The sequence below is a fragment of the Haemorhous mexicanus genome, chromosome 22, assembly GCF_027477595.1.
Source record: "Haemorhous mexicanus isolate bHaeMex1 chromosome 22, bHaeMex1.pri, whole genome shotgun sequence".
Taxonomy (NCBI): domain Eukaryota; kingdom Metazoa; phylum Chordata; class Aves; order Passeriformes; family Fringillidae; genus Haemorhous; species Haemorhous mexicanus.
This window is the reverse complement of record NC_082362.1, coordinates 3,878,569-3,896,188: the sequence shown is the minus strand read 5'-3', so window position 1 is coordinate 3,896,188 and position 17,620 is coordinate 3,878,569. Positions and strand designations below refer to the sequence as shown.

At 45.0% G+C, this 17,620-nt stretch overlaps 1 protein-coding gene across 3 annotated transcripts in view; it reads left to right on the top strand.

Annotated features, from left to right (window-relative positions):
* The first annotated feature begins 11,401 nt into the window (after positions 1–11,401).
* The window catches only part of CLIP2 (CAP-Gly domain containing linker protein 2), a 90,634-nt gene continuing 84,415 nt past the window's right edge, over positions 11,402–17,620 (top strand). For all 3 annotated transcript variants that reach the window (XM_059865836.1, XM_059865835.1, XM_059865837.1), the window contains exon 1: positions 11,402–11,561. The gene's annotated coding sequence lies outside the window, so the exon portion shown is untranslated. The remainder of the gene's footprint in view (positions 11,562–17,620) is intronic.

Here is a 17,620-nt window from a genome sequence, read left to right as displayed (position 1 = left end):
ATGGATGAAGTGAAGGGATGTCAAATACTGCTTTCTTACCCATATGAGTAAATACCAAAAGTATTTACTATTGGTTTTTTTCTGGGCTTTAGGAGCTATTATCCCCTAAACATCATTTGTCCTGGAGATTTCCAGGCTGCCAAGCAGAGCTTTTCCTGTAGATATTTCTTTTGACTGGTTATACTGGTACCAGAGCTGAGATCTGAGATTGATTCCCACACCATTTCTGGATCCTCCTTAATAATTCTCTGAAGACAGTCCCTGAATTCAGTACTCATATCAGCTAAGAACAGGTCACTTTGGTAGATATATTTTTATAATTGTTTCCAATTCTATTCTGAGATTTAGCTTTGCAGTTCTGCATATATGCTTGTCAGTGACATTTTGATAGAAACTTTACCTGAATGGCTAAAAACCTCTTTCATCCAGGTGGCACATTTACTGGGAAAAAAGATGCTGCCAATATACATGTGGCAAAACTAAACCAGGGAAGTTTGAAATGCCTTGCCCAAGAAGAGAGAAGTTTGGCCTTCATTCCCTGTACTGAGCACATTTGACTTCCTCCTTTAATGACTTAAACAATTACATTTGTACAGGGTTTATGCATATTAATAAGCATGTCTATATGGATGTATTTACATGTTTGTACATGCAGGGTAGTTGTGTGGGACGCTGTATAGGTTTGGTTAAATACAAGTTGACCAATACCTCAGAAAAAGGTCTTAGATTTTGAAGAATATTAAAATCTCTAGACATGAAATGCAGATTCCTCCACCCCTACAATGGATATTTGGTGATTATTTGGTTATTTCGTCCACTTCTTAAATTAAAGTTGTTCAAGACATTTGCTCAGATTTCAGTTGTTATTAATGTAAAATATGGTTCATTGCTGCACTAGAGGAGGATTCTTAGTCAGGCAAGGTGCTTCCCAAGCAGCAGGGCTGTATAAACTGTGTGCTCTAAGTCCTCTGTGACTATATTGTTCTTCAGAGACATCCCTTTTTGTCTGATCATTGAATTCCTATTTTAAAACCTCCTGCAATGCCATGGCATAAGGTGATAAAGGTGCTGAAAGGTCACAAAATGTTACATATTGTCATTAGGGTGAATGTGAGCTGGGCTTGTGCTGTTGCTTTCTCTGCCTTCCAGGGGTTCATCTCCTGCTGATGGGTGATACAGCACCACTGATGCCACCTGCACTGAGTTCTTTCACTGTAGGAGACTTGTTGGAGTGGAATAGAGAAATGCAGAGCTGCAAACACAATCTTTGTTGTAAAGTGCATCCATAGCAGCTTTAAAAATGGGATTGATTGTACAGATTATCTGCCAGAAGCTTCACTGGGCTTAACTGTGAGTGGGTGGTTTGACCTAATACAAGCAGAATACAGCAAAATCCCCCTTATGAGCTTCCCTTGTTTCAGTGTAATAATCACAACTGTGCTTAGTAAACCTCATCTCAGAATGGAAACATTACTTACAGAAAATAACCTCAGGGTACAGGGCTACAGCATGTTGTGTGCACACAGGCACATCAAGTGAAAGGTGTGCAGAGGAACCTGATACACCTCACCTGGTCCAGATTGTAGGTTATCAATCAGTTTATTGGAACTGGAATTTTATGGAAATGAATGATTGAAAGGATAGCTGCCAGAAGTAGACTTTATTTCCCCAATACATCAGTGTAAGCAAGGTATTTCACCCCTTATGTAGCTGGAAAACAGAGTAGAAGGGAAGAGTATAATTAAAAAATCATATGCTACAGCAAAGTGGATCTTTATTGAAGAAATGAAGGGTTTAGAAATGAAAATCTTATGCTGTCTCTTAATGACATCCCACTGCACCTCAAAAAATACAGAACAGGGAAAGGCTTGATCCTGATTAGGGAACTGTGCACTTGCTGTGCAGCTGATTAATCTAATTGATTTCCTGGATATGGTTCCTGTAGGTGGAGTTAAACCTGGTTTATGACTTTTGCTAAATTTGGGCTGCTATTCCTTGTTGAACTCGGCAGGCTGGGAGCACAATGTGCTTCCTAGCACCAGCTGCTTGGGTGAAGTTTCATGGCAAAGGTGACAAAATCATCTCTCACTGAGACAAGCCCATACAGGCCAGCTTGGGATGTGGCTTGTGGAGCTGGGAGGTGATTCTGCAGACTGCTGCTGCAGAGATCAGGGATTCCAGGAGAGATGGGTGGCAGCATGTCCCTGCTGAGGCCTCAGCTTTGGCAGTCTCCAGGCACATTTCCTGTGAAAACAAATGGCACAATTGTTCTGGGACAGGTCTTGTTTTGTGTTGGGAAGGATTCCTGCCTCCTGCAAGCCCACACTGGTACAGAAGTATTTCACTCTTCTATCTGCTGCTGGGATATAGGCTTACAAGATTTTTCATACACATGACACCTCTCAAAAGAGCACAGTCCCAAGGCAGCAGCAATGGAGTGAATCCCACAAGGTTCTACTTTCTTTTCATCTGCTGCCCAGAGTGACCTGCTTATGTACTTCTAGATCTACCAGGGACACAAAGTGGTCTTTAAACATAGCAATATTGGGTTTTTTGCAATGTGGGGATAGGGAGAGTGAAACTGCTCTGCAAGTTTGAAGAGCTGTTTACAGGGATTGTCTCTCATATCCTCTTTATGTTCCATGGAAACAACTTCAGGGCTTCAGTCACACCAGCCCTGGGAAGAAGGATCTGCATGAGCAGATTTTGTAAGTGGAGAAATTGTTAGACTTCAACTCCTTGACTATTGGGACTTGAAAGTCCCAGCACTGTGTCATTTGCAAGGCAATTCTCTCTGGAAGTGCAATATGGCTTTGTTTTATGACCTTGATGTCACAAAGCATTAATAATCTCTCAAATCTACCCCACTTGCAAACAAAACAAAACAAAACAAACAAACAAACAAACAACAAAAAAAACCCCCAAAAAAACCCCAAAAAAACCACCAAAAAAACCAAAAAAAAAAACCCCAAAAAAACCCAACAGGGTACAATCATTTGTTTGGATTTTGGGTTGGATTTGTAGTCTGCTTTAAAATCACAGCTTTTGCTGTGATACATAGGTGTGAATGCAGGGGGTTTCTCTGCCAAACTTGCCTGGATACAACAAATAAATGAATTTCAGTCTGTTGGGAGGACAGCTGTTTCCATGACACTTTAAGCCCAGTTTTTAAGTATCTTTATCTCTTTTCTTAGCATGCTAAATGGGCATTACGTGGCTTAATTTATATTTGTGTTTTGCATGCCAAAAAAAAAAAGGTTCTTTTAATTTCTTATTTGCTTTCTTCAATAAACAGCTCAGATAGCAACCTGCTGTTTCTGTTTTGTTACCACAAACATTCTTAGAAGTATTGCAAAGGATGTGAAATGAAAGGTACAGGTGAATTACTGGCTGGAACAGGCCAGATGCCTGTTCAGGCAAACACCCCTCTTGAGAAGTTACCACAGGCTCAAAGAAAGGAGAACCAAACCTCAAGTGTGATATACAACAATCATGGAATCTGTTCAGAGAAGTTGATTTTCTTCAAGAGTTGAGTTGTCTCATATTTTTAAATTAAATTTTAATTAGAATTCACATTGTTACTGCTGCAATATAACTATGTTAATTACCTCTAATATATTCTGGCATTGAATTCCACTGGATAATTTACCTTATTTGTATTTTCCCAATTGTTAGCTTTATATTTGGGGTTTTTTTCACTTGTTAACTTCATATTTGTTGTATATTATATTGAGCTCATCTGTCAGTACTTAGGACTGGAACAGAGAAGGCAGCATTGGCTCTTTGAATGTGTGCCTTCCATATTCATTCTGATGAGTTAAAGCACTTTACAGATCAGGTCAGTAGCATTGTTTCTCTTTTGCTGTTGTGAAAGCAGTTGTTGACATGGAAGGAGTTTCCATTTTACACCAGCAGTAAAACCAAAAAATGGATTAGGATCCAATTCTCACGTGTCACTGTACAGTGCTCTACAGAACACCCCACTGGCTGCATTTTGACAGTGATTCTTTCTTACTGGAACATATGTAGTTCATGTAGTGCAATTAATACAATTAAATTGACAGGAAACTGAAGGAGTGTGTGCAAGTTCCTGGATCTGGGTTATATCACAGCATCTGACAGCCCAAATCCATGGTAGAAAGGATTTGCTGTAATAAACATCCTAAGATGAAAACGAATACTTGGCAAAGGATCAAGCTTTCTCAACCTTTCTACATCTGTTTTAGCAAGGCTGGGATTTTTGGGAGTCAAGGCTGCCCTTAGCTCCTGGCAATCCCTGCAGCAATATCCAGCTGGTGACTGAGGTCATTTGGGGCATCTTGCTACTCTCCTGTCACAGGACATAATATTTCTGCATAAAGAAATAACCTCCTTTTATAAGGACTTTTATAATATTTCTGCATTTAAAAATAATCTCTTTTTTATAGACCTTTTCTCTAAACCAGTGAGAACTGACAGCAGGGATCAGTGGATGGCTCTGCAGTGCTCTCCTGGTGACAGGATAACAGCCTATTCCATCAGTACTGAGACATGATGTGCTGAGGGTTTGGGCTGGGTATTTATGCTCTGCCCATTACTGTGGGCAGAATTTTCATTTATTTATTTATTTATTTATTTATTTATTTATTTGTATTTATGCTCTGCCCAATACGGTGGGCAGAATTTTCATTTATTTATTTATGTATTTATGTATTTATGTATTTATGTATTTATTTATTTATTTATTTATTTATTTATTTATTTATTTGTGTTTATGCTCTGCCCAATCCTGTGGTATTTAAATAAGGTCAGACATGGTCTTTGGTTGAAACCTCTCCTTAATTAAAAGTATCCCTTTCTTGGCAGGAAGCAGAGGGCAGTTCATTGTACTGTTAACAGCCTCCTACCTTTTCCAGCCTCCTCCTGCCTTACGCAGGAAAATTGGAAAATTGCTGCTATTCCATACCTCACATACAGCTCTGGCAGGGCTCCTTATTGTGAGATTTACATCACACCCACTACACAAACCTGTTTGGGACCAGCTGGCTGCTTTAGTGACGGGGATTCAGTGGACTGGAGGTGATCCTGTGTGGGACTGTGGGCCTTCATGCTCCAGTTTTTCTCATCTGCAAGTTGTTACAAAGATTGTTTCTTGTGTGCCTTGGGATCTTCTGGAAAAGCATTCCCTATGTTAAATTACAGTTTCAGAGCCTTTTTTAAGGATAGTTTTGCTTTTCTGGAGAATTAAAGGCTGAGAAACTGAACTGGATGTTTCAGTGCCCACAGCCACAGCAGCAATCCAAACCATGTTCAGGCACTGCCTGCTGACATTTTAAAAGCCTGGCTTAAGTGTCAAAATTGAAGCCTCATTTCCCTCCCCTTCCCCATCAAATACAGCTTTGGTTGCAGGTACTGAAATCTTTTTTGAAGTCTTGGACAGAGATAGGAAACTTTTTCATCCTGGCTCCTGTCCCTCAGCTTTGATCTTCTAACATGCTCCAGTTCATGAAAAGGAAACCAGATTCTCCTGCCTCTCACAGCACATTCTGCAGCTCTGCTAGAAAACATCTGGTGATTCTTTTGGGTCTAAAACAGTCTGTGTGGCAAGGCCCAAGCAACATGGAAATAAACTGCTTTTTTCTTTTTTCTCACAAAGTACAGGCTGGCTCAGTTTGTTACAGAACTTCTTTGAGGAGGTCAGAGCACACAATTAATCTTGACACCCCTGGTGACAATAAGAAGAGTTATATAGAAGAGAATAATTTTTTGACATCCAATGAAAAATATTGATCTAGAAGGAATTTTGATTTGCAATGCACAGAGACTGAGCTGGGACAGTTTGCTTTGACAACTGGAAAAATGCAGAGTTGCCCCATTATGGTGGATCTTGGTCTCCCTGATTTTTGGAGGACACATGGAACCATACAGGGAATTCTCAGAGGTTTATAAAACAGGCTATGCTTCACCTATCAATAGACTGTAGGAACCACACTGGGAGCCTAAGGCTGCTTTCTTCTCTGGATTGAATGTGTATAAAGAGAAGTGCATGAACTGAATGAAGAACATGGTAATGCCCAGGATCTGGTTACCTGGATTCTGTGTCTTAGAGGGGTCTTTGGATAATAAACTTATCCCTCTCAAATTGGATTCCAAGTCTACAAAATAAGGTGGGTTTTGCTCTCCTTTGAGGTCAGGAGGCTTACAAGTCTCCTTTATCTCTAGCCAGCCTGGGTAAGTGCAATTGGCAGTTGCCCTGATCTTTGAAAATGAACTAATAAAGGACAGGGTGCTCTTTAAGTCTTGATTTAGACAAGCAACAAGGTTTAGGGCCTTTAGGACAATGATGGAGATATCCCAACAAGGTTCTACTTTCTTTTCATCTGCTGCCCAGATTGACCTGCTATGTACTTCTAGATCTACCAGTGACACAAAGTGGTCTTTAAACATAGCAATATGGGGTTCTTTGCAGTGTGGGGATAGGGAAAATAAACACAACAGGGAAAATAAATACATGGTACTGTGCTGGAATGGTTTGTTCACTACTTAACCTCTGGTTTTTTGCTGTGTTTTCCCTGCCCTGAACAAGATGTTATGCTCATTACTGCCAAATCTCCCTTCAGTCTCTCCATGCTCTGATCCTCCTGTATTGCTTTTTTTTCAGTCATGCTTAGCTGTAGATGTTTGACTCTGAAATGCAGATGTCAACCAACACATTTCTGTTTCAGATGAATGAACAGCCATGTTCACAGATATTATTTCTCCTCTCTATGACTCATTTACTTCATCTGTAAAGAGGAGCTTCATCCTCAGATGAAAGACTGACAATAATCTACTGACTTAATAAACGAGCTGTTCCAAATTCTCCACTGCCAATGTGAACTTGTATAGGGTATTTGGACAAACACAGAATTTCAGAAGGCCTCCACTTAATGGATGCTGAATTTCTCTGAACACCCACTTGCCTTTGTGCTCATGGGCAGGAAACAGCCTTTGTGATGAAAATGGCACTATTTCTTCAATCCTGCAGCATGATCCATCTTATTGTTTTACTTTTGTGTGGAGTGCTCTCCCACATTCCTTGGAATCACTGCTACTGCAGCAAGGTAGTTTACTTTCAAAATGTGGAACAACAGGAGCTAGGCTGTGTTAATGATTAAATTATACTGCTGGTTGGAGTTTAAGTAACAGCTAATGCACTAATTTCAGTATAGGAAACACACTAAAAAAGCAGTAAGAGCTCCTCTTGATCTTCATAATTAATGAGAACTGCCATGATCCTTCAATATATTTCTACCCACACCTCCTTTTATGTTAAGAAATATTCAGGAACTCACAGAAGTCAGCTGTAGAAAGCCTTTCCCAGAGCACTTCCCAGCACACTGCACAAGCCACGTGTGTTCCTAAAGGGTCCTGGAGCCAGACCTTGCCCATGCTGAATCCTGGCCAAAAATCTCATTTCTTCCAGTGAAACAGAATAAAGTGAGGCCTTCAGACAAGAGTGCACCCAGCACACACCTCTGAGCTGTGTGCCCAAATCAGCTCCATCCTCTGTGCTGAGTGTTTCTGCAAGGGAGATGAGTGGGATTCTCATCACTTAACTTTCAGCATCTCATTTGGCTACTTCTCAACTCTCTCTTTAATTCCTGGATGGAAGAGAGCATCATTAGAGAGCAGTTCATCCATTTTAGGTGCCTGCAGTAGGATGAGGGGGATTCTACCCCAGTTCCTCTGCACTCATTATGTAGAAAGCCTAGAAGTTGGCTTGGATATAAATGAGAGGTTTCTCTCACCTATCTAGACACAACAGAATCTGCTGGATATTAGAGGCTTTGTGGTGGCTCTGGGTCAGATAACAAATGCCTGAAAACATGTTGCCACTTGGCTGAGTCATTGCAACCATGCAAGATCTTAATTTTCATTTAAAGACCGTTTATAAGAAGTTTCTGAACTTTAGTCTTGGCCTAGAATGAGTAAGGCCTAAAGCAGCCACTGATCCTCAGGATAAGAAGGTCTTTCAGCAGCTCTGTAATCAAAGGGAAAAAACAGCTTTTCTTCAGATCACTGCTTTAATCTTGTTCCTCCCACCAGTGCTGGAATTTTGTGCTCTGCCCCCAGATGCAGAAGGCTCTTTATAGTGTCAGCCTGCAGGAACAGTAGGAGCTTAGGCTGTCATTGCAGCTGCACCTTGGAGGTGCTGGAAATCCCATAACTGAAAGTTGACAGTAATGAAGTTGTGCAATATTTTCAAAGATAGTTTCTGCCACCACTCAGTTCCCACAGTACAGAGGCAGGGATTTCTAGGCCTGTGGTAGGGAAAAGAATGAAGGGATTCAACTCAAGCCCTTGTTGGCATCTGGGGTCTTGATGCCACTCCTGATTTGAACTGGCATCTTTAAAAGGCTGCTGCCTTTGGAGAATAAAATGGAAAGGTACTTCAGCATTTTGGCTGTCTTTATTTAAACACTATAGATAACAGCAAAACACAAAATGTTTGCTATTTTTGTTTCCCTAGATGCAGGCATGAGTATTCCCTTGGTTTTTATGTTACATTGTCTGTGTGATGCTTCTGTTTGTCAGAGTAATTTAAAAGAAAACAGCAGAGAAGTTTTTCAGAGATCCTAACAGCTAATGCAAATCCTTGTCAAATCCCAGTAATGGACCAGTCAAGTGGAGACAGTTTTGCCTATCTGTGAGAAGCCACTTTTCAAAACAAGATATATATCACATCACAGAGAGAGTATTATCAGGCCAATGTGATAGCCCAGAGATGTCAGAGATTACATACCAGCTCTCTACACATAATGGTTTAATTAAAGTCATTATCCTGCTCACCTGTGTAAAATTAACAAGGCTGAAACTTAAGTGTCTCCTTTGCTCTCCCCTGTCTGGGACATCAATGAGGGATTCTTTGCCTGCACAGAAGCCCCTGTGAATAAAGAAATGGTTATTGGGAAATAGTAGTGTCTGTGGGATGATGGCATTTCAACATTTAAAGTCATCCTGAAGCTTTGTGACAAGCAGGTACAACAAAAGCTGAGGGACAGCTTTGTTGGAGACACAAATTCAAGTCTACAGGCACTCCAGCCACATCACTGCCAGAGCTCTGTCCCTGGATAATCTTTCCTGCTCTCCCTGGAAATTCCCCAGAGAAAGTTTAGCAGGGAGGCAGATTTGTCAAAATGATTCAAGGAAATGACTGCAAGAGCAGTGAACTTTTTTCTAGCTTCATCACATTGAAGCCAGTGGGCTTGATTCTCCTCCCAGAGCTGCTGTGGGTACCACATACCTTCTGCAGGCAAAAAATAACCCCAGACCTGCTGACCTTCTTTGTCATGTAGAACAGGGCTGCCATTTAAACTTTTATGTGGAAGTTATTTGTACTGAGAACAAATTACTGTATATAAAATCAAGCATGAAATTGTGCAATTGATCAAAAATGAGGTTTAACTTTTAAGGAATTCCTGATTTGAAATCCTACTCTGAAGCACCTGAAAACATTATAGAGGATGTTTTTTTCCAGAACTTCTTTAAATTTACACTCCTCCTTACCAAATGCATGTCTGCATGGAGTGCTTCTTGTTAGTCTCACAAAGGGAGGTCACCATCATTGCTCTGCCACCTTTTGGATAAGGAAAGAGACTGGGACCTAAGGATAGGGACTGACTGAGCTGGCAAATCAGGGGTGGAGCTGGATGGAGAAGTGAGAAGTCCTGCTGGAGCCCAAGCCTGACTCAATAGGCACCTTCTCCTCTCACTCTTCTCCTAGCACCATACTGTCTCCCTAGGCAACTATAGATTGGAGAGGAGACAAAAATTCTTGTATACAGCAAAGCAATGACTTGAGCTTGGCTGTAGGAAAATGTCAGGGAAATACAGTAACTAGCAGTTGAAGCAGAGGCGTTGAAGTCAGGTGCTTTGGGTTCTATTTTTGGCTTGGACCAGCCATTTCACTTCTTACTTTGGCTTCCTCCCTGAAAGATGAGGAATGAGGATGCCTACAGCTGCCTCCTGGGACTGGATCATCTTGTTAAAGCCAGGACTGTCAAATCTCATATCCTGGGTGATGCTCAGTTGACCTCAGCTCCATTCTTCTCTGCTTTGGTGCCTGCACCTCCTTCATTTCCATCTCTGCTTTTTTGGGCTCCCGCAGGCAAAACAGAGCAGCGTCACAGCCACAAATCTGGGGATTGCTGCTGGGTGGGAGCCTCCTCTGTTTCTGCATTCCCTGGGGCCTCCCACCACAGCATCTGATGTGCAAAATATCCTGGGCTGCCCCTTGGGTGATGTGGGTGTCTGCAGAGGTAATAAAATACACTGAGTAGAGTTATGGCCCTTGTGCAAAGCACTTCCACTCCAGTCTAAATTAGGGATGCAGTCTGAGGGCACAGGCACCAGACAGGTGCTGGAACATGTACAGAGAAAGTCAGCAGAGCTGCAAAGGGTCTGGCACACAGTTCTGACCAGGAGTGGCTGAGGGAGCTGGGGGTGCTCCTCTTCCTGGAGAAAAGGAGGCTCAGGGGCGACCTTCTCACTCCTCACAACTCTCTGACAGGAGGGTGCAGCCAGGTGGGGTCAGGCTCTGCTCCCAGGGAACAGGGACAGGACAAGAGAAAACAGCCTCTAATAGCACCAAGGGAGGTTTGGATTGGACATTGTGGAAAATTTCCTGACCAAAAGGGTTGTCCAGCCCTGGCACAGGCTGCCTAGGGCAGTGGTGGAGTCACAATCCCTGGAAGGATTTAACAGATGTGTAGAATTTGCACCTGGGGACATGGAGCATGGTGGCCTTGCCCGTGCTGGGGGAGTGGTTGGACTCCAGGAGCTTAAAGGGGTTTTCCATCCTAAATGATTGAATGGCCCTGCTCCGTTGTATCTCCGTGCAATGTCAGCCCAGGCACGGCTCTGGGAGGGAGCAGCAGGAAGAGGTGAAGGCCAAGTGATGATCACCACCTCAGCCCGCCATCCTTGCTTTGAGTCAACGAGTTTCCAAGCTGCAGGTGTGTTCTCTTTGCTGCTTCCCCCGTTAGATCCCGGCTAATTAGGGGTCTCTCTTTTTTTTTTTTTTTTTTTTTTTTTTTTTAAACAGAAAAAAAGGCGAGACCCCTAATTAGCCCTTCCCTTCTTGTATCAATCACAATCGCTACCACCTAAATTCAGGTGTGCCTGGAGAGCTCCTCCTTCCCAGTGCCGCGGGGAGGGAGGCGCCGGCTCCAGCGAGCGATTTTTACGATTATTTCGGATTTCAGGGCAGGAGCGCTCGGGGCTGCGGGCAGCCAGGAGGAGCCTCCGCGCTGCCTTTCCACCCTCCCACCCCATTCCGGGAGGCGCCAGGGCCCGGCAACCAGGAGGATTTCGGCGCGGGGCGGCCCCGGACCGGCCCCTTTGTTCGTGTGGGCCCGGCGGCAGCGGCGGCGGTGCCGGCCCCGCATCCTCTCCGCCCCCGCTGCCCGAGCCGCCGCCCAGCTCCCTCCTCCCGGCCCCGGCTCGGGCTCGGCCGCGCAGGGAGTGGCAGGGCGGCTGCCGGCCGGGCTGGCATCCTGCGGCGGCTCCGAGCGCCCTGCCCCGCAGCAGGGCAGCGCAGGGTAAGGGGGACAGCGGCAGGGACGGCACAACAAAGGAGGGATGGAGGGATGCATGGAGGGAGAGCGTGCGGGAGGAGCCCGGGCAGCGGGGATGCGCCGCTCGGTACCGATGGGCGGCATTGTCCTTGGGCTGGGGAAGGCGCCCAGCATCCCCGGCAGCCCGGCTGGCTCCCTCGGCACGGCGGGAGGGGTGCGGGAGAGCTGCGGGCCTGCCGGGGGCGCGCACCCCCCGAGCCCCGGGCGGGGTGCGGGGCACGGGAGCGGCGCCTTGGAGCGGCCTGATGCCATGGAGACGGAGGTGGCAGCGGGTGGCAGCATCCACGGCTCGGAGCCGAGCGAGTTTTGGGTTTGGAAAGGGAGGAAATTTGTCTTTTGTCTTTGGGAGCTTGCTGGGCTCAGTGTCCTCGCTCGATTTTTCTTACTTAACGATCCAGATATGACATGAACCACATCCTGCAGGATCCGATGTGGATTTTTTGTCTGGTGCAAGATGTGCCTCTGAGGAAGGCCCAGGATGAGGTGCTGACATTGGCATGAGCAGCCAGGCAGACGCAGGAGGGCTCTGCCTCTTGCACCTCCTGACACCAAACAGCAAAGGGTGTTTGGGGCAGCATCAGGGACGGAGGCAGAGGCAGGAGTTGTTATCTCCCCAGGATCCAGAGAGGCTGCAGCGGCGTTTTGGAAGCGCTGGGAGACAAAGCACTGTGTCAGCTCCGAGTGTTATTTGCTGCTCTGCTGAGCATCAGTCTCACAGGCCTCCAAACCTTGTCTCAGAAACTCATCCTGCTGGAATGGGTGTCAACTTTTACCCATCCATCCATTACTGCTGGCTAGAAGTGTTTCCTTGAGGGTGACTTGCAACTCAAGAACTGGTCTGCATGTGGACAGAGATATATCTGGGGTGCCTGGCTAGGCTTGTTGGCCTCAGCCTCTGCCCAGCTGCCTGGTAAGAGATTCCTGTCCCCATCAGTGCTCCGAGAGAGCCCCGTTAGTCAGCATGGGTCTGTCATTGCTGGTATGGTGATGCTTTTGAACATAGTGCAGCTCCTGATTTTACAGTTGGGTCTGAGATACAGCATTTTAAGAAATTACCTGCCTGCTGTTAGAGCCTGCCAGGGATTAGGAAGGAGGGAGTCTGCATCAAACAGCTGTGTTCTCACTAAAGTTGTCACTGCCTGCCAGAAATCTCTGGGAGTACAGGACTTCAAAGGCTCAGCTCTGAGACATGGCACAAGTGACAACATCAGCACCAGCCACTGCAGCACAGCAGGGAGAAGCTGTGCTGGAGCCTGTCTGTCATCTCAGGAGCAGAGATGTGGGGCTGCCTTCAGTTAAGGGAAACCTCCTGTGTTTTTCCAGGAGTTGCTCTTAGAATCAGTACGGATGGGGTTATCTGCTGAGGCCAGGGTTGGTGTGGGCTCCTCGAGCCTTGGAGGCTGCCATAATGTACAAGCAAGGAGCAGTTCCAGGTGTGTTTCCTCTTTATCCCCACTTGTGCTTTTTGGTTTGGCAGAAGGAGTGATGGAGAACCCAGAGGGGGAGTTCTGGTACCAAGGGATGTGGCTCTGTGAGGACATCCAGGCTGATTCTTCTGTTGTGTTATTGGGTGGCTAAAATGGGTCAAGGTGTGTGTTCCACCTGACTGAGGCTGTTGGGCTTATTTATCAAAATGCTGCCTCTGTCCATGAAACTTGGGGAAATTATTTTTTTTCTTTTTTTGAGATGTGTTTTATAATTCTGGTGAGGACAGGAGACAATATAAAAAGTGAGTTCCATACTCCAGATACATGGTGCTGGTACCACCTTGCAGGGAGTACAATGCATGGCAAGGTTTAGATACTTTTAAAGCTCTGAGAAAGGCCAGGAATGGGTAGCTAGACCTGGATGTGACTTGTTGCCAGCCTGTGTTAGACAGATATGCACTTATCTATAGAGAAATCTGTAGATATTTATGGAGAGATCTATTTTTCATGGAGGCCTTTCATAAATACCTCGTGACTCTTTTCCTCTCCATCTCCCAAAGGCTCAAGAATGACCAAGGAAGTTGCTAACATGGGCTGAGAGCACTATTTTTTGCTCTGTTGCTGACTTAAATGCCCCCAGTAATCAGTTATTCTTTTATCACTGTTCTTGTGGTGTTTATGGTGGAATTTCAGGCGTTGTTGGCCAGGGAGAGCACCTTGGATGATAGTCCTGGTGATGTCAGACTCCAGCATGACTTGGGCTTTGCTTTACTGGTCAATTTTTTAAAACAACCACATGAAATTGCTGAATAAAGATGAGCTGTCCATGCTCACTCCAGAATCCCAGGTCAGAGTAAGGAATTGGGCTTGGTCTTTTTTGTGCCCTACTCCATTCCTGTTTCCTCCATGTGAGTCCTCCCCGTCTCATCCCACGTGGAAGCTCTTTCTCCGTGGCTGACACTGATGGGGACACACAGAATTCTCAGTGTGCCACTGTACAAAGTCTCTTTCTGCAGCAGCCCCTGCTCCTGGAGCCTTTCCCTGCTCTGCTGAGAGCAGGCTGTGTGCTCTGAGGAGTGCTGGTGCTAAACAGGACACAGCACAGGCACTTCCCTCATAGCTGGGTTAATTTCTTGCTTTTATATGATTGTGCAGTAGCTCTTGTGGTGGAAAAATTACTTCTGTGCATGTGACTGATATTTTCTGCTACTCCTGAAGAAAAGATCCTGTAGAAACCCCTTTTAAACAAAACCTACAGCAAACTACAATGTTTTGCATCAGGCTTTTTGGAAATCATTGCCATACACTGGTACAGTTTTTATTATCCCACTCTAAATAAGTGAAGCTGTGTCTGTAAAACAGCCATGGCTGGCTCAGATGCAGCATAAGCAAAGAAAGATGTGTGAAGAAATAAAGCCAACTTTTTCATATTTTTGTTGCCTTTTTTTTTTTTTTTTACTTCAGAATGATGGAATTAAATATGATGCTGGCTTGAACTGGCACAGAATTAAAGCGATATTTTAATTTCTGTTATTTATTTGTGTTGAGCTAATGTTAAATCACCTGCATAGTTGGAGAGGAATGTGGCACAGACTGGCAGAATTCCATGTTGCAGTTTCTGAGCCTGTCATGGAGTCTCCATCTCCTCATCCCAGTCTACTGAAGCACAAAGGGAATCTAAATTTGGGTTTATTTTGAGAGTTTGTGCTTTGAATTGTGCTGTTGATTCCCTTGATAATTCCATTTGTGCCTGTGAAAGCCGAATGATCCTTTTTGAAAATATTTATACTTTGTGTCTACAAAATAAACACTTCAGAAGGATTTCCCACGTGCTTGGATGGGTTAGATGCTCAGGGGGATAGTGGTGCCATCTCTGCCACTGTTTTTTCAGAAGTCTTGAGCAAAATAATTTCTTGCTATCTGTTTCTCCTGGGTCCAGAAAGAGTGTGGTCATTCTGACCTCCTTTGAGGTTTGTGAATGAAATGCTCTGGGGATGTTGGGTATGTGGATGTTGGAACTTTTAAATCCCTTTCTGCTCCTTACAAATCCTTTTCCTGCACTTCCTTTAAAAAGGTAATGCAAATTAAATTGTATTGCCTGTGCCAGAGCTCTTGGTCAAAATTAATTCTATTTTATTTTACTGAATGACTTGCATAGTGTAGTAGAGACCACGTGGATATTGGCTACACTGGGAAGATTTCACAGAAACTTCAAGAAATCATTGGATCCATCTGTGTGTTCCAGATTGGATCTGTCTTCACCTGTCATTCGAGGCAGAGGTTTGAAGATTTTTATTTTTCAAAGAAGAACGTAGCAATGAAGGAATTTGCACAGCCTCTCTGGGCAGTCTGGCTCAGTGAGAAGTGTTTTCTGGAGTGTTTTCCCCTTTGTTTTGTTGCTGTCATTGTCACTCTGCCTATCTGCCTGTTTCTGTACAAAGGACAAAGGTGTTGTTTCACTGACAAAAAGCTGCAGAATTTCTTTTGCAGCACATCCTCTGCTGGGGCAGAGAAGGCTTCCAGCCTGAGGGAGCAGCTCCTGACATAGTCCCTGACAAAGGGTTTCCCTGGCTGATCTGTTCTTTTTCTTCCTTTGGCATATTCCTCCCCTGTTTCCCTGTTGCATCATGCTCTGACAACTTCTGTGTCCTGCATTTAGCACTGGGAACTCTTCAGTAGCCTGACAGGCACAAAAAGCAGCTGCCTGTTGAAACAAACAGCATTTCCCATCCTTTGTGGACACTCACATTCATGACCTGCAAGTGCCTCCCTTGGATGCAGGGACTGTCCTGGCTGCAGAACAAACCTCCCTAGAAAGAGAGTCCTCTCCAGTTGTGTTTAATGGGCTTTTTATCCTCATATTTGTTGTTGTTTATTGTGTCCTGTGCTGCCTCTGTGGCTCCCATCAGCATGAAGCTGGCCCTGCTGAACAAAGCTTCCTCCTTGGCTATATTTAACATTCAGCTATTTGTTTTATACCTGAAATCCTTACTATGCAAATTGGAGCAGGTCACTCTGCAACCTTACATAAGTGCCTTTTTTTTTTCTCTTTCCCCTCTGGACTTCTGTTTCCCAGCTGGTAATTTGGCATGTTGAGCTGATGACCCATTCACCAGCCATCCCTACTGGAGATTTCATGATGGACAGTGTGGCACCAAAATGCAGGCTGGTGTGGAAATGCTGCTGAGACAGAGGATGCCTGCTGGAGGAAGGAGGTTTTGCCTTTCACTCTTTATCTGTTTATGTGGGCTTTTTCTGGGGCCCCTGTAGCAGCCTTTTGAACTTGCTGAGTCTCATCCATAGGAAAACTTTGTTTATATGTGTACATATGTTTATGTATATTTCTAGTAAATACTGGCAATATCAATGCCTACTGCAAGCTTAATCTTGATGTCTCTGAAGCATCTGCAAGCAATATTCCTTTTTTTATCTCTGAATCGCCCCAAAGAACCTTGGCTAGGTGCTGGGAAGGTGTAGGAGCACTTCCAGCACACTGACAGGGAAATGTCAAAGTCAAATGGAGCTTTTTGGTGATCATATGATTCAGGTTTATGGAGTGCTCTGAGGCACTCTGCCTTAGGGTGCCAGCAGCTTTGATTGCCATTGTTAGAGGTGACAACTCAGTTTTTACTCTTGCTTTTTGGCTGAAACGTGACCAGTTTGAGTTGGAGATGTTGTGCCACTGCTCTGCACTGTGATGTAGGGAGGCTGCTGCTGGAAGGGCACTGCACTTGCCTGGCTGGATGAGATGATAGCTGATCTCTGTACAAATCATGATTGTGGCTTTGCCTGCATTAGTGTATGGAAAGCCTGTTTCTGTGGGAAGTGAAGGAGCAGCCAGGGCCACGTGGTGGCTCTGAAGCTCCAGCTGGAGCACCTAGTGCTGTGGTACTCCAGGAGGAGGGTGGGCTGCTCCATCTGTCCTGCCTACCTGCCTGCAGGCTGAGTGCAAGCTCTTATCTCCAGAGATAGGAACAATGAAATCTCATTTTTAGCACTGATCTGTCTGTGCCATCCATCCATCCATTCTTCCATCCATCCTTCCATCCTTCCATCCATCCATCCTTTTGGCTGTTGGCATCTACACACCACGGACTGCTGTGTGTGCTCCTGGCAGTGTCTGGACAGAGCTGCTGACTGAAACCAGGCTGGGCAGCACCCCAGCTCCTGCTGGCTCTCTGCTGCTCTGGGAGGAGGCTGGCATTGACAGCCTGGCCCAGGTGTGGCAGCACCTCCTGTTCCTGCCAGCCCAGCAGGTCCTGTGGGGTGGGCACGCTGGCTCTGCTGGGCAATCTGACAGGCTGGGGATTTACCTTCTCCCTCCCTGGAAACTGCAATCCCAGCCTCCCCATGCATTTCTTCCTAGGGAGCCATCCTGTGCTGCTGGTGGGGCTCAGTGCCCAGAGGCTGAGCTGGGATCTTGCCTCTCTCCATGTGCTGCAATTCCCAGTAAACACTGGCTTTTGCAAGGCAGGGTGTGAGGAAAAAGGATCTGTGTGGCACGAGGAGATAACATATCAAATTGGACCTTATCTGTCAGTATTATAACTTGCCAAAAATGATGATTTTGGTCACTGATAGGGATGTAATTTGAAT